The sequence below is a fragment of the Narcine bancroftii genome, chromosome 10 (genome assembly GCF_036971445.1).
Source record: "Narcine bancroftii isolate sNarBan1 chromosome 10, sNarBan1.hap1, whole genome shotgun sequence".
Lineage (NCBI taxonomy): Eukaryota > Metazoa > Chordata > Chondrichthyes > Torpediniformes > Narcinidae > Narcine > Narcine bancroftii.
This window is the reverse complement of record NC_091478.1, coordinates 21,516,237-21,543,938: the sequence shown is the minus strand read 5'-3', so window position 1 is coordinate 21,543,938 and position 27,702 is coordinate 21,516,237. Positions and strand designations below refer to the sequence as shown.

The following is a 27,702-nucleotide window of genomic DNA, read 5'->3' as shown; positions in this document are numbered from 1 at the left end:
GCATGCCGGCCTCACGTGGCGACTCCGTTGGCCGTCGTGCATGTGGCCAACGGACCACCGGATCACTGTCGACGCCTGCGGCCAAACCACGGGTAAGAAGCGAGCCTTTGGCACTTACCCCGGACCCTAAATAGTATCCTGCGACGTAATGTCTCGAAAAATAACTACAGCCATGTACAATCGATTATAAATGACAATTAACCACTGAGCACTCGAACCTTAGGCAGGCCTTCTTCCTTCACTTGTTATAAGGCCTGGGGTTACCAGCACGTGACCTTGAAGCGTGATCTTTCCCACCACTCACCAGTCTGTGCCTTAGGCAAAAGCCCAAACCACAGCAGCAACAAGTTTGTTCCTCCCACTTCCGTGGCATCCTTGAGTTCAACCTACGACCAGGAGACCTCAGGACTTCCTCAGACAGGATAGGCACAGCTTTCCTTTTGAGTTGAACTCCAGTTGGCCCGGCTTCATTTTCTTCAGCATTCTGCTGCTCATGGAAAGAATTTGAGCTTTCAGAACCAGGTTTTGAAGATTGGTCCGATCCTCTTGATTTTAATGAACTTTCCCAGCAACAGATTTGCTCATCTATTTCTTTCTTTTCCTCGATCAGGTCTAAGATTCAAACGACATTAGTTCTTCAAACTCATCGACAGCCATAGCATTTGCAGAATCCAGTAAAAGTAGACTGGTTCCACTCAGGGTTCTTCCACATCTCTAACTAGAACTGCAGGTTTTTCAACCACTCTGGCTTCTATTGCCTTTCCTGCAATTCCAGATCCAATTTTGCAACTTCCAATTCAGTCTCATTCTCTGACAGTTTATTTTTGAAGCTTTTTATTAGATTCTCTCTCTCTCTCTTTATTCAATTCCTTTGATAGGAAGGTAATTCTCTCATGGTCATGAAAGACCTCAACAATGAAGACGCTGTTTACATCTGGAACTGCACGGAAGGCAGTCTCTTCAATCTGAGGCGCCTGCAAGCTCACACCAAGACACAAGAGCAACTTGTCCGTGAACTACTCTTTGCAGACGATGCCGCTTTATTTGCCCATTCAGAGCCAGCTCTTCAGCGCTTGACGTCCTGTTTTGCGGAAACTGCCAAAATGTTTGGCCTGGAAGTCAGCCTGAAGAAAACTGAGGTCTTCCATCAGCCAGCTCCCCACCATGACTACCAGTCCCCCCACATCTCCATCGGGCACACAAAACTCAAAACAGTCAACCAGTTTACCTACCTCGGCTGCACCATTTCATCTGATTCAAGGATCGACAAAGAGATAGACAACAGACTCGCCTTTGGAAGACTACACAAAAGAGTCTGGAAAAACAACCACCTGAAGAAACACACAAAGATCAGCGTGTACAGAGCCATTGTCATACCCACACTCCTGTTCGGCTCCGAATCATGGGTCCTCTACCGGCATCACCTAGAACGCTTCCATCAGCGCTGTCTCTGCTTCATCCTCAACATTCATTGGAGTGAATGAATCACCAACATCGAAGTACTCGAGCTGGCAGAGTCCGCAAGCATCGAATCCATGCTGCTGAAGACCCAACTGCGCTGGGTGGGTCACGTCTCCAGAATGGAGGACCATCACCTTCCCAAGATCGTGTTATATGGCGAGCTCTCCACTGGCCACCGAGACAGAGGTGCACCAAAGAAGAGGTACAAGGACTGCTTAAAGAAATCTCTTGGTGCCTGCCACATTGACCACCACCAGTGGGCTGATATCGCCTCCAACCATGCATCTTGGCACCTCACAGTTCGGCGGGCAGCAACCTCCTTTGAAGAAGACCACAGAGCTCACCTCACTGACAAAAGACAAAGGAGGAAAAACCCAACACCCAACCCCAACCCACCAATTTTCCCTTGCAACCACTGCAACCGTGCCTGCCTGTCCCGTATCGGACTTGTCAGTCACCAACGAACCTGCAGCAGACGTGGACGAATCCCTCCATAAATCTTCGTCCGCGAAGCCAAGCCAAAGAATTCTCTCATTATCTTCTGAGAAGTTGCTAACTTGATCTGGAGTTAAAGGATCATGTGATACATTGGTACTTCTGCTTTTGACCCTCCTGTAGTAAACTATGTATTTGAAGTTCTTTATCTTGCTTGTTACCTTGCTGCAATGCAATTTATTTTTCTTTCTGCATCATTATTAGCTGGGCCTTCGAGTTACATTCTCGATTATTTTCTGGAGTCAGCTGTCTTGTGTTATTAAATAATGATTTGTTCTCTTTCAACATTTTGTTCTCTGAAGGCAGCTGCACCAGTTTTGTAGTCATTTGTTTTAGTCCTGTTTCAGATTCAATTCCACAGGAATAATCACCAGCAGTAGTTGTAGCATCTTCTAATACTTCATTTTCATCATCGTTGATAAAAAATAATTCCTTCAATATTGGTTTAGATGCCTTTGATTTATTTTCACATTGATCTGTTTTATTTTCTTCAGGTGAATTTCTTATTTGCAATCTTTTTGCTGTTCCCATAAGTCAACATGTTTCACAACCAAAATCCTGTTGACTGTCTATCTTAGCATAGTTTTATTCATGTAAGGTCCATTTCCCACACTCAGTTTTACTTCTATTGGTCCAGAGTCTTTGGTACATCTAAGCCAATTAGTATCTCTATCTCAGAGCTATTTTCCGGTATAAAGCCTTCCTCAAATATGACCACTGATCCACAAAACTTCTCTGTGTATATGCCTGGAAGATCACATAAATTGTTGATGTGTATTTAAATTTCAGCAACCACTAACCCTGAAACCATATTGGTTTTAATGACCTTTTTTTTGTCCCAGGGTTTCCAATAGAATTTCTTCTTTAATTCAAGATTAAACCTTTTCATAAACTCCACAGAACAAAATGACGCAATGCTACCTGGGTCAAGAAATGCATGTCTGTGTTGCATTGCATTCCCATTCTTAGCCTTAACTTGGACAGGCACTATTGAGAATTTGCAGTTATCTTTACTAGCCGCAGTAAGACCACTTATCTGAATGAAGCAATGATACTGTTTTCCGCTGCTTCCTTTGTTTCTGATTGCTCATTTTCCATTTCTTTGTTTCTTTGGTGAATATTCAGCATTCCAGGATGCTTCAAATTGCTTATGTTACAACTAAGTATGTGCCCTTTACACATACAGCCAAAATATACTCTGTTTTCCTTTAAGAAAACAATCTTCTCATTACGTTCCTTCATTTCCAATTGTGAACTCATTTCCAAAGTATGTTCACCATCACAGAGAAAACAGCTCTTCTCAGCAGGCAAATTCTCCTTTTCATTAGTTATTTTATCCTTTTCCTTATTTACAATTGACACAGTAGTGGCAAAGGTGCTCCTTTTCAATTTCAGACTAGGCTGTGACTTGGACATCTTTGTCTTCACTTGTTGGAGTGACCTTGATACTGGTACAGTTGTGATCTGTATGTGCCATTAAATGAGCTCCACAATATCCTCAAAGGTAGCATCCTTTCTGTATTTTGTCTGAAGTTTACAAAATCTTGTTCCCCACAAATCATTCAATCTAGAAAGCAATTTGCTTGTGATGATTAACATATTAGAAAGTAAGTTAAGCTTGTGCATGCAGTTGATATCTTCCATGGCATTATAACATCCTCTTAAAAAGAGGGTGTATGCTTGTAAAGCCTTTGTATGCTCCAATTTTATTGATGAGCAGGAAATAACCTTATCCATATAAGCCATACAATTTTATGCTCATTGCCAAAATGATGTTTTCATATTGCCTTTGCCTTAGTGAATTCCAACTCCTCACAAGTTCCTTTGACTGTCCTCCAGGTAATAAAGATGATCTCTGGTGTTTTTATTCTTACTTTTGATATTATGTTCAAAAGATTTAATGAAGCCTTGATACTGAAGTGGATCGCCGTTAAAAACTTGAATCTCTGTCTACTGGGGTCGTTCGTGGAGTTTGAGATTTGGCACCACCATGCCTTAACTTAGGTAGTTTGGGTCCATACATGTCTTGTAAGCTGTAACACTGGTATTCTTTGGTATGAAATATTTTCTTTTTCTGTTGTCCTTCCTTAAAACATGATTCCAAAACATTAGATGCTTTATATAATATACTTTGAGCCCTCTAATAATATACTTGGGCCCTTTAGTGTCCTTAACTTGGACTCATTTACAGCTTTTTCTTTCATGGTTCCATTTGCTTCTTTTGCCGCCTTAGCTACTTCTTTCTTCCTTAGCAGCTCCTGTTTCAGCTCCTCTCTATAGCTGCTCTTCCTCTAGTTCTTTTCTAAGGCATATTTATCCTTAAGCCATTTTTTGCTCTGCTTCAAAAGCCACCATTTCAGCCCAAACTTTTATATATTGAGATGAAGTGCTTCTCCTGCTTCCAGCATTTGACACACTGTCTTCTGGATTTACTTCTGGTATGTCAGCTGTTGCTCAGAAATGTGACTCCTTTTCAAATTCGAATCGTACCTCCTCTTCGCCAACCATTTGTGACACATCGTTAACCTTTTCCATACCACTGACTCTAGAATCAGATGACGTTATCTGCAACGCTTTTGCGGAGCCTTTACTCTCATCAACTGTAGCTGCTGCTTCTTTAATTGCCAGCTTCAGTCTAGCGACGAGAGCACTTTTGTCACCTATTGTATCTAGCCATGATTGGTGCAGTTCTTTCTTAAGATTTGCCTTCTTCCAGGTTTCAATACATTGTGACTAGATGCAGACTTGTAAAGCAGCGGTGACCATTTCGCCTGTATCCACCTTGGTGCTGAGTTCCCAGCACAGAATACAAGCAAACTACTGTTATCAACAAGAAAAGCTCCACTGCAGCATCTGAAATTTAAATCACTAATTTGCAAGAAATGGCTTTACCAATGTGTCAACAAAATCCTCTTTTAACAGATTAGAAGTTTCAAACTCTTTTTCTGGCCACTACTCAGGCCGCTGGATGTGGATTACAAACAGCAAAGCAACTCCACATTTCTAAGACGGCAGCTGTATTGCTATCAATACAATTCAATGCCCCTTTACAGCAGTCCAAACGATCCAATAAAAATTCTGTCGACTAAATGCAGCGACTTCGATCAATAAAATAGTCGCTTGGAGGCTAAGTGAGGCGTTTGTCTGCAACATGTTTCTTGAATGAATCAGTAACGAAGCCCAAATAAATTTTCTTTAACAGACTTTATTAATAAACACAAAAGGGCTAACTTCTGTAGTAACGTTCAATATCAATACCAAAAAACTATTGTAGAAGAAAGTAACATTCTAGCAAAATACCAATTAATCATAAGGTAATGTTTCATGTAACGTTCCTGTAACGTTCTAAGGTCTGTGTAACATTCATGTAATGTAACAGTTGACAGAAATGATCAATGCCTACTTGCCCTCCTCGGATTGCCCAACTGATGACGCGGGCTAGCGAACCTCCTTTTCAACGTGTGCAAAACCCCTGAGCATGCTCAATGAAGGGCACACTGGCCATGGTTCCAACCTTTTGCTGATGTGGCCGAGCCGTGCATGGATGCATCACCATGGTCTATGACGCATGCATTCTGGCAGACATGCCAGCTCTGGCTGAGATTGCTGCAGCCGAGCCATCCATGCACGTGTCATCATGCTCCTGGTTACTCCATAAACACTGCTGGCCCTCATGTATGTGGCCAATGGGAAGAGACCTACAGATCCTGAAACATTGCCGACACCTGTGTCCAAACAATGTGTAAGAAGCAAGCTTTTGGTTCTTACACTGTCCTTTTTATCTATTTACACTCATTCCATTTGTCTATGCCTTGCCGATTTAAATGCCTCTGGAACATGTATGTGGCCAATGGGAAGAGACCTACAGATCCTGAAACATTGCCGACACCTGTGTCCAAACAATGTGTAAGAAGCAAGCTTTTGGTTCTTACACTGTCCTTTTTATCTATTTACACTCATTCCATTTGTCTATGCCTTGCCGACTTAAATGCCTCTGGAACATTGTTATTGCATCTGATTCCATCACCCATCACCTCCTTTGGAACCATATTCCAGACAGAAACCACTCTCTGTATAAAAAGCTTATCCTTCAGATCCTCTTTAAATCCCCTTCTTCTCACTTTAAACCCATCTCACTTTCAGTCCCACTACTAAGGGGAAAAGATTTTGTCCATTTACCCTATGCCTCTTATAATCTTACATACTTAAATTGTCACCACCCCCTCCCCCCAGCCTCCTTCACTCCAAGGTCAATAAGCCCACCCTAACCAAACTCTCTGATAACTGAAATCCTCCAAATCAGGTAACATCATGTGAATCTCTTCTGCACTCTCTCCAGCACAATCATCTTTTGTTTTCCCATGGTGTGACGACTGGAGCTGCACACAACACTTGGAGTGTGAATTGAGGGAGTTAATGGCTTCATTGAATTTGAAAGAAAAAAATAAATTAATCTCACCTTAGGAGATGCTGGGCACCTTCAAACTCTTACCCCTGTCACTGAGCCCATCTGGTCAAATCTGTTCCCAAAACTAAAGTCCTTCAATGAAGGCAACATCCTGATGAATCTCCAATAAAGATTCAGTGTGACCCTATATTCACTAAACAAAAGCATTAGATTTCACCTGAGGTCAGAGTAGCACTGTGGTGGACAAGGCTATTAGTTTGGTCCAGTTGCCCCTCAGGTTCCACCCTGTTTCCACAGGTTTCCACAGGTTGGCACAACATTATGGTCTGAAGGGCCTGTTCTGTGCTGTTATGTTCTATTAACTGTAGGGTCTGAGTAGCATTTCTGGAGGAAGGCCTAAAGCAAATAGTTTGCCATTGGTGTGCGAGAAGGAAGGAAGGAAGGAAGAGGTGTTTGGGAAAAGGATATTGGAGGTTAAGAGTCAGAACCAAGGGGGATAGTTTTAAATGCAAATACAATGCAATCCTTTGCAATCATTAACTAAGGCCTTTAGAATCATAAAATGCAGCCATTGTATCACTTTTAGGCCTTCTAATTTTAATAGTCATTCCACATCATCTATTTATCTCATCCTTCTTTCAATTATTCTGATTGCTCTTCAATTGTCATTATTTTCCATATTCAAACCGAGTTCTTCTGCATTTTATAATCTCAAACTCTGAATGTTGTAATTCAGCATTCAATGCTCACGTTCCACTTTAAGAAATCAGTTTCCATCGATACTACTAGTCTGCTGTGGCATTTTAATGACCCAGAATGCTTCCTTTGATCAATCTTCTCTTCTCCAATAAAAACAAAGTTCAGTTCAGTGAATTGCTTTTCATTATGGAGAGCCCCAGAGCACAACATGCCCTATCCAATACATCAATGTCCTTTTGATGGAAAGGGAGCCAAACACAATGTCACAAGTCTGGCCTCCCCAATGACCTGGACAAGGTTAACATTACTTGCCTTGACTTATGGTGTCAGGAGAATTGACTCTGCAGCTTTGCCAAACTGTGATGTAGTGAGTAAATGGGATTAAGGCAGGTGGTTTACTCTGAAAGGAAAAAAAAGTTCCACGCCAGCAAAAATAAAAAAACAGATAAATGATACTCCACACCTGACATTGAAAAACTGGATAGCAAGACTTCATTTTTATATGAGAAATTGTTCTGCAAAATAGAATATAGAATGTATAAATCTATAGCACAGAACAGTCCCTTCATCCCACAGTGTTGTACCAACCCAATAATCTACTCCACCGGCTGCCTAGAATTTCCCAAATGCATAACTCTCCATTTTTTAAAGTTCCATGCACTTATTTAATAGTCTCTCAAAAGATTCTATTGACCCTGCCTCCACCACCATTCCATGCACCCACCACTTTCTTACATCCCCTCTGGACTTACTCCCAAGCACCTTCAATCTGTGCCCCCTCATGTTAGCCACTTCAGCCCTGGAGAAAAAAAGTCTCTGGCCGACCACAAGATTAATTCCGCTCATCATCCTGTACACTTCTATTGGGTCACTCCTCATCCTCTGTTGCTCCAAGGAGAAAAGACCAAGTTCATTCAACCTATTCTCACTAAGGCATGCTCTCCAATCCAGGCAATGTCCTTGTAAACCACTATAGATCATGATAGCATCCACATATTTCTTGCAATGAGGTGATTAAAACTGAACATGATATTCCAAGTGGGAAAATAGAACTGCTTAACCCATTGTGCAGTGGAGAAATGCTGTGCTTTGGAGGGCCTTGGGTATCCTATTCATTGGTATTGGGTTTACTTTGTGAACTGCCAACACAGTGAATGGGATGATTTGGTGAAATTGGATGAACACAGGAAGGTGTTCAAGTCAAATGTGCCCATCATTCACCCATCATGTCTGTGCTTGTTGATAAAGTCTCACCCACCTTAATTCCATCTTCCAGTTAGTAATTCTGCCAGTCACACTTCTTCAGGTACCTTTCAAGTTCAAGTTTATTATCATCCGACTGTATATATTCACCAATGACTTGGACAAGTTTAACATAAACTTGCTTTGACTTATGGTGTTAGGAGTATTGACTCTGCAACTTTGCCAAGCTGTGATGTAGTGAGCAAGTGGGATTAAGGCAGGTGGTTTACTCTGAAAGGATGGGACACTTGCTCTCTGTCCCACCTCTTGCTCATGGGAAGGGTGTGAGGCAACCTCTTAAGCAGTCATAGCCAAGAGAGTGGAAATGTTTCACTTTATTCGATACAACCAAGTGCATGGCCAGGTCTCTTCATGGCCAGATGAGAGAATAACTCTCTGTAGTGTGAATGGAGACATGAAACAGGCCAACCCAATAGATTTTCATCCAGCGATGAAGCAGCTGGACTTTCAAGGCCATCCATTAGTTTCATGGTAACTGTACAGATGTGGACTTTTAATTACTCCAGATTTATTTGATCAAGCAAATGTAAATTCCTCATAGTGTGATTTGAACTCTTGCTTTCAATCCATTCATTCAGGCCAGATGATTATTATCCCAGTAATACAACCTCTATCATACCATGTGCACGGGAGAAAGCAGTTAAGAAAATGAATTTGAGCAGTGTGCACCATAAGTAACTACTCGTGGCAATTCTTTGTCAAAGGTTCATTGGCACATACAAGAGAACTCCAGCTTGTAATTTACAACTCCACATAGAGTTCAATTTGAATTAATGTTGATGTGGGTTATTTTGTAAATATCAACTTACCATAAAAACAAGACTGATTCTTAGCACAGGACAAATTGGATGCAAGAGATAAAATTTAACAATTGCAACATTGGACTTAAAAAGAATTCCACACTTCATTTGTGTTCAAGCACATACAGTAAAATCCCTGTTATCCAGAACCCAAGCAGCCGGCAGCCTCAAGCAACTGGCAAAAAAAAAATTAATGGAAAATAAATAGGTAAAAAATATGAAAGTTTAGAATTGACATACCTCGCTACTAGTTCGCCAATCACACAATTTGTAATAGATCCAGAAAACCATAGAGCACTGGAACTGTCCCTTCAACCCTTCTAATCTGTGCTGAACTATTATTCTGTCTAGTCCCATTGGCCAGCACCCAGTCCATGGCACTCCAATTCTAAAATTGAGGTCCACATTCACCACTCCAGCTGGCAGCTCATACCACATTCCCACCACTCTCTGTGTGTAGAAGTTCCATCTCATGTTCCCCCTAAACTTTACTCCTTTCACTCTTAACATGTGTCCTCTGGTTTGTATCTCACCTAACCTCAATGGAAAAAGCCTATCTGCATTTACTCTGTCTGTACCAGTGGTTCTCAACCTTTTTCTTTCCACTCACATACCACTTTAAGTAATCCCTATGCCATAGGTGCTCTGTGATTGCTTAAGGTGGTACGTGAATGAGAAGGGAAGGTTGAGAATCACTGCTTTAAATCCAATTGTTACTGAAATATTTTACTTGAGAAAAATTGTCATTGGCCCATTTCCTTTGGAGTTATGAAATCGTGCACATAATAAATCAATTAGGTATGATTAAAACACTGCTTTCAAACTAAGGTTTGAAGGTTGAGAATCACTGGTCTATACCTTCACAATTTTAAATACCTCTTTCAAATCTCCCCTCATTCCTCTATGCTCCAGGGAATAAAGTCCTAATCTGTATAACTTTTCCCTGTAACTCAGTTCCTGAAGTCCGAGCAACATCCTAATATGTGAGAAATATTCACATTTTTCTTACATTGTGAGGGACAACAATCACCCAACGGGCTTGCACTTCTTGAAGTGGAGTGAGATTCTCAGATCTGTGATGGCCTTCTCTGTGCCAATACATTTAGTGGGAACTTGGAGCAATGTTCTTGAGCCATGAAGGTAAAAAGGAAACAAGTTTTGATTATGGAGCTTAATCCTTTCACTTGAGGTGAGGTGTCTAGACTGTTTAAATACGAGATAATTTATTTAGGATTTACATTGCAGATATGGGGTCAATGCTGTCAGAGCCCATTCATACTTGGATCCTGGACTTGACAAGGCAAATACTGTATCTCCATATTCTTAAGCCAGTGGGCATGATTACCAAAAAATTCCTTAGCCATAACATCTTGGAGGTAACAGTGATATAGTTGATGGAGTTGCTGCCTCACAATTCTTTGGCTCAATATGGCTCTTAGGTTAACTGCTGGCACCCATGCAGTTAGCACAGTTTAGATGTGACCATGCCAGTGTCCACATGACTGTGCAGTGTCCATGTGACCATGTCCGTTTCCAATCCGGGCACCCACCACTTGATGTGTAAAAATTTCTTGCCCCGTACATCTTCTATAAACTATCTCCTCCCGCCCCCCTCCTCCTTCACCATAAATGTGGTGTCTACCTCATCAGTGGCTCTCAAAATGTGAGAAACTTCCGTCGTCTCCCTTCAGCCTCTTTGCAAAAATTGAAGCATAGTTAAAAAAAGAAAGTACTGAATTTATTTACAGCTGCTTTCATAATCACAGGATGCCCCATCATGCAGTGCACCCGCTGAACTGCTTTTGAAGTGTAGCTACTGTTATTATAAGTGCCAGAGACACACTAACTCACAGTAGGCTCCATATACAGGCATCACCCTTATAATGGTCAGATAACTGGTTTGAATGATAATAGCTGACGGATGAAAATTGGGCAGTTTCTCTCCTGTTCTTCAAAATAGTGTCATGGGATTTTAACGGGAACTCAATTTAATACCTCTGACCGCATTGTGCATTCTCAGCAGTATACTGGAGTGAGATTTTGTTCTCAAGGTTCTCGAATGAGATATGAAGTATAACCTTCTGACTCAAAGCCTTGAGCTCAGTATTGATCCATGATTTACACTCCAAATAGTGATGGAGAGAAGAAAAAAAAATTCTTCCTAAGTTCCATGAATAGGGCTATGTGTATCAAAGTATATGGCAACCAAGAAACGACATGATATTAGGCCAGGATGGTCCAAAGATGAGGATGAGAGTTTATTGTCATAGGTATATGTGTATCAATGTAGAGATGCACTGACAGTCTTATTTGCTGTAGCTGCCAAGTGCATAAAACTAATATAAATTAAGTATAATTAAGACATTGCAAGGAAAAAATATAAAAGGAAGAGACAATAAAAAAATAAATGTACACAGTTGATAACAATGCAAAAAGTGTACTAAAGTTTTAAAAGTTTAGAAATACTACATGGTAACAGTTCTTTGTGGCTCACGAGCCTGCGCTGCCCAAATGCCCTAAATAACCCACAATTTACAACTCCTGAATGTTTTGAAGGGTGGGAGGAAACCATAACACCTGGAGGAAACGCATGTAGACTTGGGAAGAATGTACAAACTATTACAGACAGTGCCAGATTCGAATCCTGGTTGCTGCCACTGTCATAGCATTGTGCTAACTGTTACACTAACTGTGCTGCCCAAAATTCAGATGTACAGCACAGTTACAGGCTTTTCTGGCCCTCGAACCTCGATTCTGTCAATAGAACAGACAGATTTTAGTGGCCTTGAAATAGTATTATCATTTGGGTGACATGGGGAAGTTCAGGAGCTTGACAGCTATTGAAGGAAAGACGTTCTCAAATTTTGAGGAGGCTGAAAGTAACAACGTGAAGAGAGCATCACCAGGGTGATGGACTGCTACAAGGTCAAGTTTATTATGATCAAAGAATTGGAACGTACAATAGGATGAAACAACGTTCTCTAGTCCTCGATGCAAAGACACATACAGAGCACACATACAGCATTTATAAGCAATTTATATGGAATGTGTATGTGTGTGTGTATATATATTTATATATTACTGCCCGTGGGTAGAAGCTGTTTCTCAGCTTGGTGGCTCTAGCTCTTCCCTGAGCTTCTCTGTAATGCGACTCATCATTGTTGCTGATGAGACCAACTACTGCTGAGTCATCTGCAAACTTAAAGACTCTGTTGGAACTGGATCTGGCGACGCAGTGGTGGGTCAGTGTAATGAACAGGAGCGGGCTGAGCACACAATTGTGAGGTGCGCCCGTACTCAGCATGATGGTGCTTGACATTCTGCTACTGACCTGGACAGACTGTGGTCTTTCCATTAGGAAGTCCAGAATCCAGTTACAGAGAGGGGTTTTGGTTCCCAGTGAGAACAACTACCCTCTCCTGGCCTGACCATTGTTTGGATATCTTAATCAGTGGGAGTTCTTGATATGTTTTTCCCCCAATATCAAGAATCTATTTCTGTCTTTTGCCCTAAATAGCAGTCTGGATTGTGTTGTTGGTAAAGAGCTTTAAACTACTGTTGCCTCCTCCATTCTATAGTCTTCAACATTGTTTCTTGGGTTCCAACTTCGGAAACAATTTGCTGCTTGACAGACTCATTGATCAGAGGCTTGGAGCATGAGACAAATGGTGGTATCCTAATGGAGAGCAGATCAAAATCCTCACTCTTCAATAAAACATGCCATAAAACATCATAAAAATGACAGCAACATGTAGCAAGTGTAATACTGTTGCTCGAGAAGATTTTAATTAGTTGGTAGCAATAACTATTCTCATCCTGAAATCCTTTTCAGAAGCTCATTCATCTGTGACTTTAGCTCCAACATACTCCTAGAAAACAATATTCATGCTATCAAAGTTTGTGCAACCTCCTCCATAACAATTTAATAAACTCGTGGGTGCTAACTTAGATTTATGAATGCAGTCTGCATTGTCTCAAACAGTTAAACTCTGTGGCTCGTGATGTTATGTCCTCTGGGAAATCTGTAAAATTCTAGCAAATAGCTTGATAAGTTTGCGGAGGAGACCTTCTTTCTCTGAAATGGATATTAGTTTGTACTTCTGTATATGACAATAAATTTAAACAATGTACAGATGCAATAAGCATCTTGCTTGCTGGAGCTGCCTGAGCACATAAAACACACAAAACAGGTAAAAATAGAAATAATATTAAAAGACAGGGAAAAAAAATTGATAGTTATAAATATTCACCATTAGTCGATGTTCAAAAAATATGCGGAGTCAGTACTATAGACAGATGATCAAAGTTGTGATGGTATGGGTAGTTATGTGGAGGCTTAAGAGCCTGATAGATATTTAAAAACACTATTCTTGGACCTAGTTGTGTTTGACTTCAGGCATGTGCACCTTCTTTTTAAAGTATCGTTATTGAGATTAATTAAAAAATACATTCAAAGAAAATAATAATTTGTACATTTCAAATAAAAGCTTGACATACATGGTAAAAATTGTGCACACCCTTCCCAATCAAAGCCATTTTATCAAAATATTAAAAAAGAAAAAAAAACAAACCCTTTCTTCTAAACAGGGCAAACTTGCATATGTAATAAACATAGGAAATGACGGGAGACACTCAGAGACCAGACAACACTGCTCAGGTGCATCCAAACCACATTGATTCTTTAAATTGTGATAATATTCCATGAATGGGCTCCATGTCTTATAAAAGTTCACCTTTATATCTTTAACATTAGGTCTGATTTTTTTCTAAACTTAGGAAGAACACAATCTCCTGTAAACATTGAGTATGAGAAGGTGAAATACTTTCTTTCCATTTCATCAGAATTGCCCATCCAACTATCAATGAGGTGGAAGCTAAGATTTGCTTCTGAGATGAAGTCAGTGGTATTTCCTTTTATTGAGAAAAAACAAATAGAGCAATTAAGGGTCATGGTTCTAACTTGACTTTAAAAATGGTTGATAAAGTTTGAAAGTAATTTTTCCAAACATTTTCAAAACCAGGGCAAGACCAGAACATATGTATCAATGAAGCTTCAAAAATTTTACATTTATCACATAATGGATAAACATCAGAATAGATATTTGCTTCTTTTATTAAAATTTGATAAATTAGTTGACCATCCTTCTTAGGTGGAAATGGAACTGAATTTTTCTAAAAAATATATATCTATGTTGGTAGCCCTTTGCTAGCCCTGTGTACCCCCAGAGTTCAGAAATCTCACGGCTTGGGGAAGAGAGCTGTTTTGCAATGTGGTCGTGAGGGCCCGAATGCTTTGGTACCTCTTCCCGGATGGCAGGAGGGAGAATAGATATGGGAGGGGTGTGTGGAGTCCTTCAAAATTTTTATAACTTTTCACAAACAATGACTGTCATAAATGTCCATCATGACAGTCCTTACTATCCGTTGTAGGGACTTGTGTTCTGAGATGGTCCAGTCCTCGAACCAGGTGGTGATGCAGTTACATAGGATGGTCTCAATGCAACCCCTGTAGAATGTAGTGAGGGTGGAGGGTGGAAGCTGAACTTTCCTCAACCTCTGCAGGAAGTAATGGTGTCGTTGGGCCTTCTTGGCAATGAATCTTGAGTTGGGGGAGCAGGAGAGAGTTGTGAGGGCTTTTTAACATTTCAATGAAATCTTCTCTCATTCTTTTCCAGCAGAGGTATCTAAAACTGAAGGCTACAGATATTTGGTTGAAAGGAAAGAGGATCTGAGAGGGAATGTTTTCATCCAGAAGGTGTTGAAATCTGGAGCACTCCATCCGAGGCTGAGACAGAGACTCTCAGAACATTTTTGAAGGATTGGGACAAGAACCTGAATTGTTCAGGTATTTTAATTTTTTTAAATTTAGAGATACAACATGGTAACCAGCCCTTGTACAAATTTACAGATAGTGCCACATTCAAATCTAGGTCGCTGACGCTATAATAGCATTGAACTAACCACCATGCCAACCGTGCCACCCTATGTTGATGGCCACAGACCTTATGGCATTAGTATAAATGCATGTAACAGTTGGCAGGGACATGGTCCATTGAATGTTTATGCGCTGTAAGACTCAATGACAATTACTTTATTATTGTAGACCTAGGTGAACATGTCCACAGTTAACCTCTCCATCTTTGACTGTCCTGCCATCTCAGGTGTCAGTTGGGTGAATTTTGAAGCCCTCCCACTCTGTCAAGTTTATCATTTCTGAGGTGCCGAAGGCAAAACTGCACACAATACTCTCGATGTTTCACCAAAGGCCTGCATAATTATAGCATGGGTCGCTAACAAAAGAACCTCAGCAAGCAAAAGCTGCACAAAATGTGTGATTATGGCCGAACACTGGATCTCATTCTACATTTATTCCCAAAGGGTGAATTTTCAGAGGTATGGGAATTTTCAGGCTGTAAAAACCAGCTCCTGAGGATGTATCTCAATCCTACGTTCTTGTGCTTCATAGATTGAAATACACTGTTACAATTTGGCTTTTTATCATTGTAACCTATTTTTACCTTAAGTTATTGGTCAAAATTCCTGCCTTTGTTATTTCATCTCATTCTTTCTGAAGCATTTTCTGGATCTTAATGTGAATTGTAAAAGAGCAGTATGGATGACTTTAAAAGTATACTGGTCTAAAAATACTACACAATGGGAACTAAATCAATTTGACTTACAGGTGCAAAATCATAGCTAACAGTACAAATAAGGGACAGGTGACAGAGAAAGCAAATATTCAGAAATAAAACATGCATTTTGCTGCAATAGCTTGCAGTATACATGGGGATCTAAATTGGTAATTCCAAAGAAACAGTGTCACGGTTCACCATCACAATACTTCTAATTAAAAATTGTGATGGATATTGAGGCAGCTTGTCACATTCACTTATGCGATGACATTTTCATATGTCTTGTAAGTTACATTAGGCTTATGTCTTATTTAATGTAGCAAGAACAATATTGGTTCAAATTTGATAAGAACTCATTTAATCCAGAGTATGAATGGGGTTGGATGGGGGAATTATTATTCTGTAAATGAGGTTGAATTTTGGGTGGGATGTCAGATCAAAGCCCCATCTGCTCTCTCAGATGGATATAAAAGATATAACATGAACAAAATTGAAGCAGGGTCAGTCAAAGTTGTGGCAGCATTGATAGAGTCATTGGTTATTCAAAATCAGAGCTCTGGGAGGATACCAGTGGATTGGGAGCCTTTGAATGTAGGGAGAGACAAAAGGGAGTCAAAAACTGGGAAACTACAGCCCTGTGAGTTTCATGCCTAATGTTGGGAAAAAGATGGGTTTATAATCCTGCCCAGGTGTGAAGGGAAGCTTCAATGGCTTTGTGAAAGGTAAATCCTGTATGACAAATTTGCAAGGGCCTTTCAAGTTCACAACAATAAATTCTGATTCGGATTCTGACAAGACAACTGGGAGAAGTTATATAATCAGTATGCTTGTGGTTGTTGGTGTTTGCAAAAGTGAATTTGAAATGTTTTAAATAAAAGGAGACCACTTTGTCAAGAGCTGCTGAGCCAACCCTTAATTTTAAGGTCTCAATTTGTAGGTTGAAACACATAAGTGTCCATCCTGCTCTGGAAAATTGGGGAGCTGGGGTGTGGAATGTGACTAACACTTGAAAGAAGACAGATGTAGCTGGAACAAGTGGACTTGAGATTTCTGGTGGTGGGGGCATGTTGCAATGCGCAGCTGGAAGACCAGTCATGATTAAGTGGTCACACACCAGAGATGACTACAAGATTGAGGTAGACACTCTAGGCCAGTGGTTCTCAAACTTTTTTCTTTCCACTCACATGCCACCTTAAGTAATCCCTTACTAAGTACAGAGCTCCTATGGCATAGGGATTACTTAAGGTGGTACGTGAGAGGAAAAAAAGGTTGAGAATCACTGCTTTAGCCCATAGAACCATAGAAAATTACAGCACAGAAAACAGGCCCTTTAGCCCTTCTGGTCTGCGTCAAACTATTATTCTGAAGTAAAACAGAGGAGATGATGAACCAAGGCCCAATTACTCTTTCAGGCAGGGGTCATAGATGCTGTTATGAAGACTGAAGCAGGTAAAGATGCAAAAGGTTTTTTTTTAAAGATATATTTAAAGCAGAGGTTGATGTGTTCTCAATTAGTATGGTTGTCTAAGGTTATGGGGAGAAGGCAGGAGAATAGGGTTGATTGGAAAAGTACACCAGCCATGATTTGAATGGCGAGCACTCGATGGGTTGAATTGCCTAAATTTTCTCCTATGCCTTATGGTCTTCACTGTACTCAACAAGAAGCATTCTGTGTAGAGATCTGCTTTGTAGAATCTCCAAACTCAAAGAGCATCATTTTTTTCATACTTTTGATATCAAAGAGAGCAGCAGATGATTGAATACGGATTCAATAGCTACAATGACATCAGTTACTTCAATATTTTAGTCTGACAAATGGTTCCTTTGAATCACATAGATGCAATGAAAGCATATTGTAACTAATAAGACATATCTGAATGTTCGAACACCTTTGTTGGAACAAAATAATTTATATGGTTTCAGTAAAAGCTTCGAAAGGCACAGAATGCAGACACCCAAGTGTCTTGATGGCTGACTGTGGGGAGAAAACTATCCCAATTACTAATGGGCAGAGCAAATACGACTCTGACTATGTTTGATGTCCTAAGTGACATTATTAATTCTGGAAATTTCTTTGATCTCAGTTACAATGGTGCAACATCACTTGTGGCCTGATGCAAGCAAATTAACATTGCCCTGCTGTCTTACATAAAGTGGCACTCTGCTGCCAGCCAGCATCCTGTGGCTCTCTGGACATGGTTGTTTGTTATAAAGATGTTCTTTTATTTCAAAACTGATTGCTGCTTTTAATATGCATTCAAACAGGTTTTTATGAAGACTAGTTCTCATTGTATTAATATTGTTAAACAAGATAATCTGCAGTTGCATTGATTGTAGTTTCCACAAAAACACTGGAAAAACTCAACAAGTCAGGCAGCATTCTTGACACACAACCAACATTTCAGGCCTGAACCCTTAGTCAAGGTATGAGCAAAAAGCAGACAGGTGCCTGAATAAAATTGTAGGTGAAGGGGCAGGGGAGGAGCGCAGGGTTACAGGCAAGTGGTCATAGGTGGATATGCGTGGGAGAGCAGAAGAAAGAAAAGCTGAGGTGATGGGGAGGAGACAGCTCTCTGAATAGAGAGGGAAGGGGTGGAGAGCTGGAGAAAAGGAGACAGAGGGATGGGGGAGACAGGGGAGTGACCTCATGGAAACTGGAGAAGTTGAAGTTAATGATAGATTATGCCCAGATGGAATATTAGGTGGTGTTGCTCCTCCACTTTACGGGTGGCCTTGATTTGACAGAACATAAGGTCATGGACAGACATGTCGGCATGGAGTGAGGCATGGAATTGAACTGGTTGGCCACTGGGAAATTGTATTAGTGCTTAACACATTCAGATGATTCCATAAACCATAACTCCTGAATAATCCCTAAAGATCCCATGGTGCAATGAAAAGATTATCAGAGCTCTCTTTGATGATATGGCCAATATTTATCCTTCAATCAGCTTCACATTTTGATGGATTTATGCTGCCTCACATGCGCTTCTGCATTAACTTTTTAACATTTAATTTAGAGACACAGCATGGTAACAGATCCAGCTCATGAGCCTGTGCCATCCAAATCAACCTGTATGACCAATTAACTTACAAACCTTGTGTGTTTTTGATGGTGGGAGGAAAGTGAGTGAGCATCAGGTAGTGAGGCATCAGGTAATGACCCTGACAGCATCGAGCAAAAATCTGGCATCTATCAAAGGTCTGATGTTTCCTGATGGGTCTAAAATCTCTAACATTCTCTAAAAATCTCCTAATGAGGAAGAGAACAATTAAAAAAATTACAGTGAGAAACCAATGTCCGTTCCTATGGATCCTCATTGAAAATACTGGTGTTTGGGGGAGTCATGTGATGGAGTAGTGGCCGGTAGGGGAATACCACCCCTCTCCAGAAAAGAAGGAAACAAGTTAAGAAAAAGCAAAGCCACAGACACACAAACCACAACAAATAAAAAATAAAGGTGTGGAGGAAATGGCACCAAAGAAAGAAAAGCCAAAAACAACGGGAAGAAAAGAAGAAGGAAAGATGTCGGAAGAGAAAGGTGAAGGCCTTATCTGTACGAAGAAGCAGGGACCCGCCATGGAGAGAGGAGCCCACTCCCCGAGGTCAGTGGAAGCTCCGAAGGGGCTTGAACAGCTTGAACAGCTGAGTGAGACCCAACAGCAGGGCTCCCAGCAGGAAGATACAGAAAATAATGGGAACAAGGAGGAGAATGAAAAAAGGAAATCAGAGACTCAGCAGATGACCAGCCCAGAGGAAGAGGACCAACATCAAGACGCCATTAATTAAAAAAAACCCCAGCAAACTGAGATAAACAGCCCAACAAGAAAGTCAGAAGAGACACAGATACAAGGAAGAGAGGTAGAGGGACACAGATCCTGGAGTGGACTCAGGGGAAGAGGAGGGAGAACATCAAGCTCTGCACAGAGAAATGGAAGATGAAGGGAAGGGACAGTACATGGATAAAAAATTTTTTCAAGAATACTTGGAAGCATTAAAAGAATGGCTGACACGAGAATTTAGTGAAATAAAAAGAAGAATAAAAGGTACAGAAGAAAAAGTGAGTAGATTAGAGATGGTCATGACAGGTGGAAGAATGAGAAACAGCCGTAGAAATGGAAGTGGATGACTTAAAAAGGAAACTGGAAGAATCTGATAAAAAAGTTAAAGAAACACAGGAGTTGTTAGCTCAGAAGATGGATATAATGGAAAACTATAATAGGAGAAACAATATAAAGATAGTGGGCCTTAAGGAAGATGAAGAAGGCAAAGATATGAAAGAATTTATAAAAGAATGGATCCCCAGGGTCCTAGGAGTGACAGAATTACAGGAATGAATGGAAATAGAAAGGGCACACAGAACATTAGCCCCTAAACCACAGCCACAACAAAAACCAAGATCCATTCTAGTAAAACTCCTGAGATAAACGACAAGAGAAAATATATTGGAGAAGGCAATGAAAAAAATGAGAGAAGACAAAAAGCCACTGGAATACAAAGGTCAAAAAAAATTTTTTTTTACCCAGACATAAGTTTTGAGCTCCTGAAGAAGAGGAAAGAGTTTAATGCAGCAAAATCGATCCTATGGAAGAAAGGCTATAAATTTATGTTAAGATATCCAGCGGTGCTTAAAATAGTTATCCCGGGGCAACAAAGCAGACTGTTCTCGGATCCGGAGAAAGCACGAGAATTTGCAGAGCGCCTGCAAAACAGACAGAGAGATGAAGAGATGTAACAAGAACAAGAATGATGACAAACTTCATATAAAGAAGAAAAATAATGTATAAGTAAGAACTAAGAGGGAGAAGAAAGGAAGTAAAAGGGGGAATTAAGAGGGTGAGCTTTGTTATATGTGAAGACAACAGTCTTTTCTGGAGGGGGCTGGGTGGGGGAGAATAACAGTCACTGTGAAATCAGTTGACGCTTACGAGTGGGTTCACAATCCAAATGGAGAGGGGAGATAAGGGGCAACTCAAGAGAGGGGGGGACGGGGACATTTGGGGTTAAGGGAATTTTAGATGTGGGAATAGTGGAAATATTTTATGTTTTAGAAGTGTTGTCTTACAGTGTGTTCAAAAAAGAAAACAGAAATGGATAAGAAGGGAAGGTGGTGATGAGGAAGCGGAAATGAAAGGTAAACAAAGTATGAAATGGCCATGTTGAACTATATGACTATAAATATTAACAGAATGCATAACCAAATCAAAAGGAAGATGCTGTTAAATTTACTGAAGAAAGAAAAAATTGATATAGCATTTGTGCAAGAAACACATCTGACTGAAGTGGAACACAAGAAATTGAGGAAAGACTGGGTAGGGCACGTAACGGCAGCATCATATAATTCAAAAGCCAGAGGAGTAGCCATATTAATCAATAAAAATGTACCAATCAAAATAGAGGAGGAAATAATAGACCCAGCAGGGAGGTACGTAATGATAAAGTGTCAGTTATATTCAGAATTTTGGATTTGCTCAATGTATATGCACCTAATGAAGAGGATCAAAAATTTATGCAAGATATCTTTTTGAAGATTGCAGATACGCAGGGGAATATACTGATAGGAGGGGACTTTAACCTTAATTTGGTCTCAAAGATAGATAAAACTGGAAAAAAAGACTAGCAGAAAGAACAAAGTAACCAAATTTATGGTTAAATCGATGCAGGAAATGCAACTTTTGGATATATGGAGGAGACAAGACCCAAAGGAGAAGGAATACTCATATTATTCGGGTAGACATAAAACATACTCAAGGATAGACGTGTTCCTGTAAACAGCCCACATCCAAGGGAGAGTTTGGAAAACAGAATATAAAGCTAGATTGTTATCGGATCACTCATCCCTGTTTTTAGCAATAGAGCTGGAGGACATCCCACCGAGAACGTATAGATGGAGATTAAACTCCATGCTACTTAAAAGACAGGATTTTAGAGAATTCATTGAGCAACAAATTAAATGTACTTTGAAATAAATACGGAATCAGTGAAAGATAAGTTTGTACTATGGGATGCAATGAAAGCGTTCATCAGAGGCAGATAATAAGTTATGTAACTAAGATGAAGAAGGACTACAATCGGGAAATAGAACAGCTGGAAAGGAAAATAGCAAGTACAGAAAAATAATTAGCAATAAGGGAAGATACAACAAAAAGAAGAGAATTGGCAGACAAAAAAATAAAATATGAAGCACTACAAATATACAAGGTGGAGAATAACATAATGAAGACAAAACAGAAATATGAGCTAGGAGAAAAAACGCACAAAATACTAGCTTGGCAGCTTACGACAGAACAAACTAAAAGAACGGTATTGGCATCAAGGAAAAAGGACAAACAAATTGCATATAATCCAATGGAGATCAATGAAAACTTCAAGGAATTCTACGTGCAACTATATCGAACTGAGAACGAAGGGAAAGAAGACAAAATAGATGAGTTTCTAGCTAAAATTGAACTACCAAAATTGCAAGAAGAGGAGCAAAATAAATTAATAAAACCATTTGAAATAGAGGAAATACAGGATATATTAAAAAAACTACTGAACAATAAAACGCCGGGAGAGGATGGACTCCAAGTAGAATTCTATAAAACATTTAAAGACTTATTGATTCCTCTTCTCCTGGAAGTAATGAACCAGATTGAAGAAACACGAAATATGCCAGATTCATGCAAAACAGCTATAATTACAGTAATACCAAAGACGGGGAAAGATCCACTAACACTAGCATCGTATAGACCAATATCTCTACTTAACACAGATTATAAGATAATAGCTTCTTCTTTTCTTCTTTGGCTTGGCTTCGCAGATGAAGATTTATGGATGGGGTAAATGTCCACGTCAGCTGCAGGCTCGTTTGTGGCTGACAAGTCCGATGCGGGACAGGCAGACACGGTTGCAGCGGTTGCAAGGGAAAATTGGTGGGTTGGGGTTGGGTTTTGGGTTTTTCCTCCTTTGTCTTTTGTTAGTGAGGTGGGCTCTGCGGTCTTCTAGATAGACAACAGACTCGCCAAGGCAAATAGCGCCTTTAGAAGACTACACAAAAGAGTCTGGAAAAACAACCAACTGAAAAACCTCACAAAGATTAGCGTATGCAGAACCGTTGTCATACCCACACTCCTGTTCGGCTCTGAATCATGGGTCCTCTACCGGCATCACCTATGGCTCCTGGAACGCTTCCACCAGCGTTGTCTCTGCTCCATCCTCAACATTCATTGGAGTGACTTCATCTCCAACATCGAAGTACTCAAGATGGCAGAGGCCAACAGCATCGAATCCACGCTGCTGAAGATCCAACTGCGCTGGGTAGGTCACGTCTCTAGAATGGAGGACCATCTCCTTCCCAAGAAAGATAATAGCTAAACTATTAGCAAACTGATTGGCCGACTGTGTACCAAAAATAGTAAAACTAGATCAAACTGGATTTATTAAGAAAAGATGAATAATGGATAATATCTGAAAGTTCATTAACTTAATCCATGCAGTACAAGGAAACAAGACGCCAACACTGGTGGTTGCCTTAGACGCAGAGAAAGCCTTTGACAGAGTAGAATGGAATTATTTATTCAAAGTACTGCAGAGGTTCAACCTACCAGAGAAATATATTAATTGGATTAAAGCATTATATAAGGGACAATTGGCGAAGGTGACAGTAAATGGATATATATCAAATCAATTTAAATTAAGCAGATCAACTAGGCAGGGATGTCCACTCTCTCCCTCACTGGCAGAACTGATAAGAACAGAAAATAAAATAAGAGGGATAAAAATAAAAGAGAAGGAATATAAAATCAGTCTATTTGCAGATGACATCATAGTATACTCAACAGAATTAGAAATATCAGTAAAAGTATTATATAAGAAATTGAAGGAATATGGAGAAGTATCGGGTTACAAGATCAACGCAAATAAAAGTGAAGCAATGCCAATGAATAATGCGGATTTCTCAAAGTTTAAGAAAGAATCACCATTTAGATGGCAAACACAAGCAATTCGATTCCTAGGTATACAACTAGATAACAATCTAGGCCATCTATACAAACTAAATTATCAGCCATTAATGAAGAAATTACAAGACGACTTAGAACATTGGAAAGACTTACCATTAACACTGATAGGAAGGGTAAATTGTATTAAAATGAATATCTTCCCAAGGATACAATACCTATTTCAATCATTACCAATTCACCTAACAGAGAAATTCTTCAAGGAGCTAAAGAAAATAATAAGGAAATTCTTATGGAAAGGGGGGAAAGTGAGGATAGCGCTAGATAAATTAACAAAATGATACAAACAAGGGGGCTCACAGCTACCAAACTTTAAGAATTATTATAGAGCAGCACAATTAAGATACCTATCAGATTTTTATCAAACAAGGGAAAAACCAGATTGGACCAGATTAGAGCTAGATAAAATAGGGGAGAAGGCACCCGAACATATACTATATAAGTGGGATGAAAAGCTGGTGCAACATAGGAATTCACCAGTACTGCACAATCTGCTCAACATTTGGAAGAAGATTCACATAGAAAGGAATAAAACAAATGATCAACTACCAAAACTAATATTGACGCAAAATCAACTAATCTCTTTCACAATAGATAGCCTTTCCTTTAGAGAATGGGAGAGAAAAGGGATCAAAAGAATAGAAAATTGATTTTTTGGGAAATAAATTTTTATCTTTTGAACAAATGAAGGACACATATGGTATAACTCACGGTACAATGTTTGCATACCACCAACTGAAAACCTACTTGAAAAACAAATTGGGAAGCAGGCTGAGGTTACCAGAAGGAAGCAATTTTGAGTATGTGATTACAGACACAATGATAATTAAAAGATTTATAACAAACATGTACATCAAACTGCAAGAGAAAGAGAACGAGGAAACAAGCTGTAAACCCAAACAAAAATGGTAACAAGATCTAAACATAAAGATAAAGAATGAAACATGGGAAAAGCTATGCTCTGGAACTATGAGAAATACAATAAACACGAGGTTACGCATGATACAATATAATTGGTTACACAGGCAATACACCATGCCCCAAAAGTTAAATAAATGGAACCCAACAGTATCAGACAGATGTTTTTGCAGTAAGAAGGAAACGGGAAAAACAGTACATGCAATTTGGGCATGTGAGAATGTGGAAAAGTTTTGGGAAGGTCTAAACCAGGTATTAAATAAAATTAAAAAAAGCAACATACCAAAAAATCCAGAGATCTTTCTTCTAAGTAATATAAGAAGTAAAGAACTTGGACTCGATTTGGATGGAGCACAAAAAAGGTTTATTATGATAGCCTTAGCTATAGCAAAAAAATGTATTATGTCAACCTGGAAATTAGAAGATAGCCTGAGAATACAGCAATGGTACATAGAAATGAATAAATGTATTCCATTGGAAAAATAACATATAATTTAAGAAATAACATCACAGTATTTGAACAAACTTGGGAACTGTACATGGAACACAACAGAGAAGTCCTACCGCGGACCTCCACCACCTAAAATGACAGAAGGAGAAGACGACGAAATGAACTGACCCAGTATGTAAAAGTAGATGACACAAATTTCTTGTTTATTTTCATTGTGTGATGACATTGTTTCATGGGTTTAATGTATCAAATATGTTGAACATTGAGTGAGTGGGGAGGGGGGTGAAGGAGGGAGGGAAGGGAGGGGGGAAAATGGGGAGAAAATGACACTGTGTATATTCAAGAGGGAAATGTTTGTGTGTATTTTGGTCAGCATGGTTCATAGTGTGAAAAATAAAAAAAATTTAAAAAAAAAAGAAAATACTGGTGTTTCTGATCCTTTCCTGCATGCTCAGTAATGGAGCTAATTCAGATGTTCAAATCTCCTCCTACCCCTTCTATTTGATGTCACCCCGTACTTGATAAAGTCCCAACCCAAAACATTGGCTGAAACATGGATGCTGCCTGATCTGCTGAGCCCCTCCTGTTTCTCATTGTTTGCTCAAAATGCCTGCATCTGGGACCTTTGTGTTTCTTTATCTGTATCTAAATTACTGCATATCATTGTTGCCTTTGGACCTATTGCTCTGTACTGGTAAGATTCAGCCCTACATATCAGTTTGATGTCCATGCCAAGGATAAAAGCCTAATTAAGGCAAATAGGATTTGTGTGGATGACCAGTACATTCAGCATAGAGATGAAGGGCCTGTATCTGTGCTGTTGACCTGGACACTTCTAGTATTTTCCATGTGAATTAGTCAAGCTAGATATGATTGTTACCCATTTGAATGAGCCATCTAGATCAAAGCATTTGACCAGGTTATCTCCATGCAAATCTCAGAGGCAAAATAAATGAAGCAGTGATTTTAAATGAGAAAGATTTAATAGATGGTCATATGGAGAAGCAAAGTAAAGGATTTTCCTGGTGATCCGGTGCTCTCATTATGGTTTCCTTTACATCGGAGAGACTGAATGCAGACTGGGAGTTCACTTTGTTCTGCACCTCGTCTTCTGTCTGCCATAAGAGCAGGGATCTCCCAGAGATACCCATTTAAATTTCCTGCCCCATTCCATTGATAACATGTCTGTCCATGGTCTTATGCACTGCCACTCTGTGACCACTTGCAAATTGGATGAACAGTGCCTCGTCTTTCTGGACATCCTCCACCAGGTGACATTAACATCGATTTTTCTGGTTTCTATTAAAAATGACCCTCCCTCTATCTTTCTCTCCATGTCTTTTTTCCTCTAGCTCTGTTTCTTTCTCTCTCTCTTCCCTTTTCCCTCTGTTTCCTTTCACAGAACCAAAATCATTTCTCACCTTTCCTCCTGTCATATTCCATTAACACCTTTTGTCTGTTGGTCTGTACTCTTCTCCTTCCCATTCTTCTCCCACCCCCTTCTTTCCTCAGCTTTTAATTAGGATGCTTGACTTTTTTCACTCACACTTTGAAGGGCTATGGACGCTGCAAGACTGGCTGAGTTCCTCCAGCATTTCTGTATTTTGACTACAATTACAGCATCTGCAGACGTTCATGTTTCACTCCTGGTGATTTAGGAAGACATTCAAAGATTCTTGTAGAAGTTTGCATGATCTTGCATGATATTATACAGGGGTAGGTTAGCACCTGAAACCTATTTGGCTCTTTGGAATTACAATGGGATTCTCCTGATCTTCTTCCACAGTTTTAATTAGAGAATTCTTGGAATGGCCATTCTTGTGCAAGACATACCACAATCTTAAAAACAATAAGGCTGCAGATCAGCAAGGTGGTGCATCAAATTTAGCCTCTTAGTTGCTAATAGCATTGACATAAGAGCAATAAGCCCCTTGAGCTTGATCCCTTATTCATTTGGAATGATGGCTGATTTTTCTGAATACTGCTTTGATACTCTACTGACACAGAACCTCTTTCTGTCAGCGTCCAGCATTCAATTGTCCCCAGCCTTGACTATTCAAAGGTAGGGAAGTCAAAAGGTGTACAGTTCCCTGAACAAAAAATAATTTCTTCCCTCAATTACTCAACATTACTAACATGGGCATGAAGCAGAAGTCTCCCACCTTTGAACAGCAGAACGGGATAGGAGGGCTGAGTCACACTGTTATTTCTAAAATGTGATGTTTTAGTTTTATATTTGAACTGAAATAATCATTTTGAAGGTACTTCAATATGTTTTGTAGCATGTTATGCATTATTAACAAAATATTCAATTATCCAAAGTTTTGGATGGGAATGTTCAAATCTGTTTGAATCAACAAGAACGCTAACTATTCAGTTCTATTCCAACAGGGGCTGTTTACGTGGAGGATGGGATCAAACATATATTTTCTATTTTGAATGTGGCTTCTTTGATGTCATGAAAATCTATTGAGAGTGGAAACGAAAATTGTACATATCATACTCTAAATATCAGGCTGTGGCATTAAATCCTCTAGGAATATCTGAGATTTTTTCTGAGGTTGTGTTATTTTT

At 39.7% G+C, this 27,702-nt stretch overlaps 1 long non-coding RNA gene across 1 annotated transcript; it reads left to right on the top strand.

Moving 5' to 3' along the window:
- LOC138744265 (uncharacterized) lies at positions 1-27,680 on the top strand. The gene is made up of 3 exons (XR_011345415.1): positions 1-92; positions 14,802-14,971; positions 27,520-27,680. It is a non-coding gene; the product is annotated as an uncharacterized lncRNA (long non-coding RNA).
- The last annotated feature ends 22 nt before the right edge of the window (positions 27,681-27,702 follow it).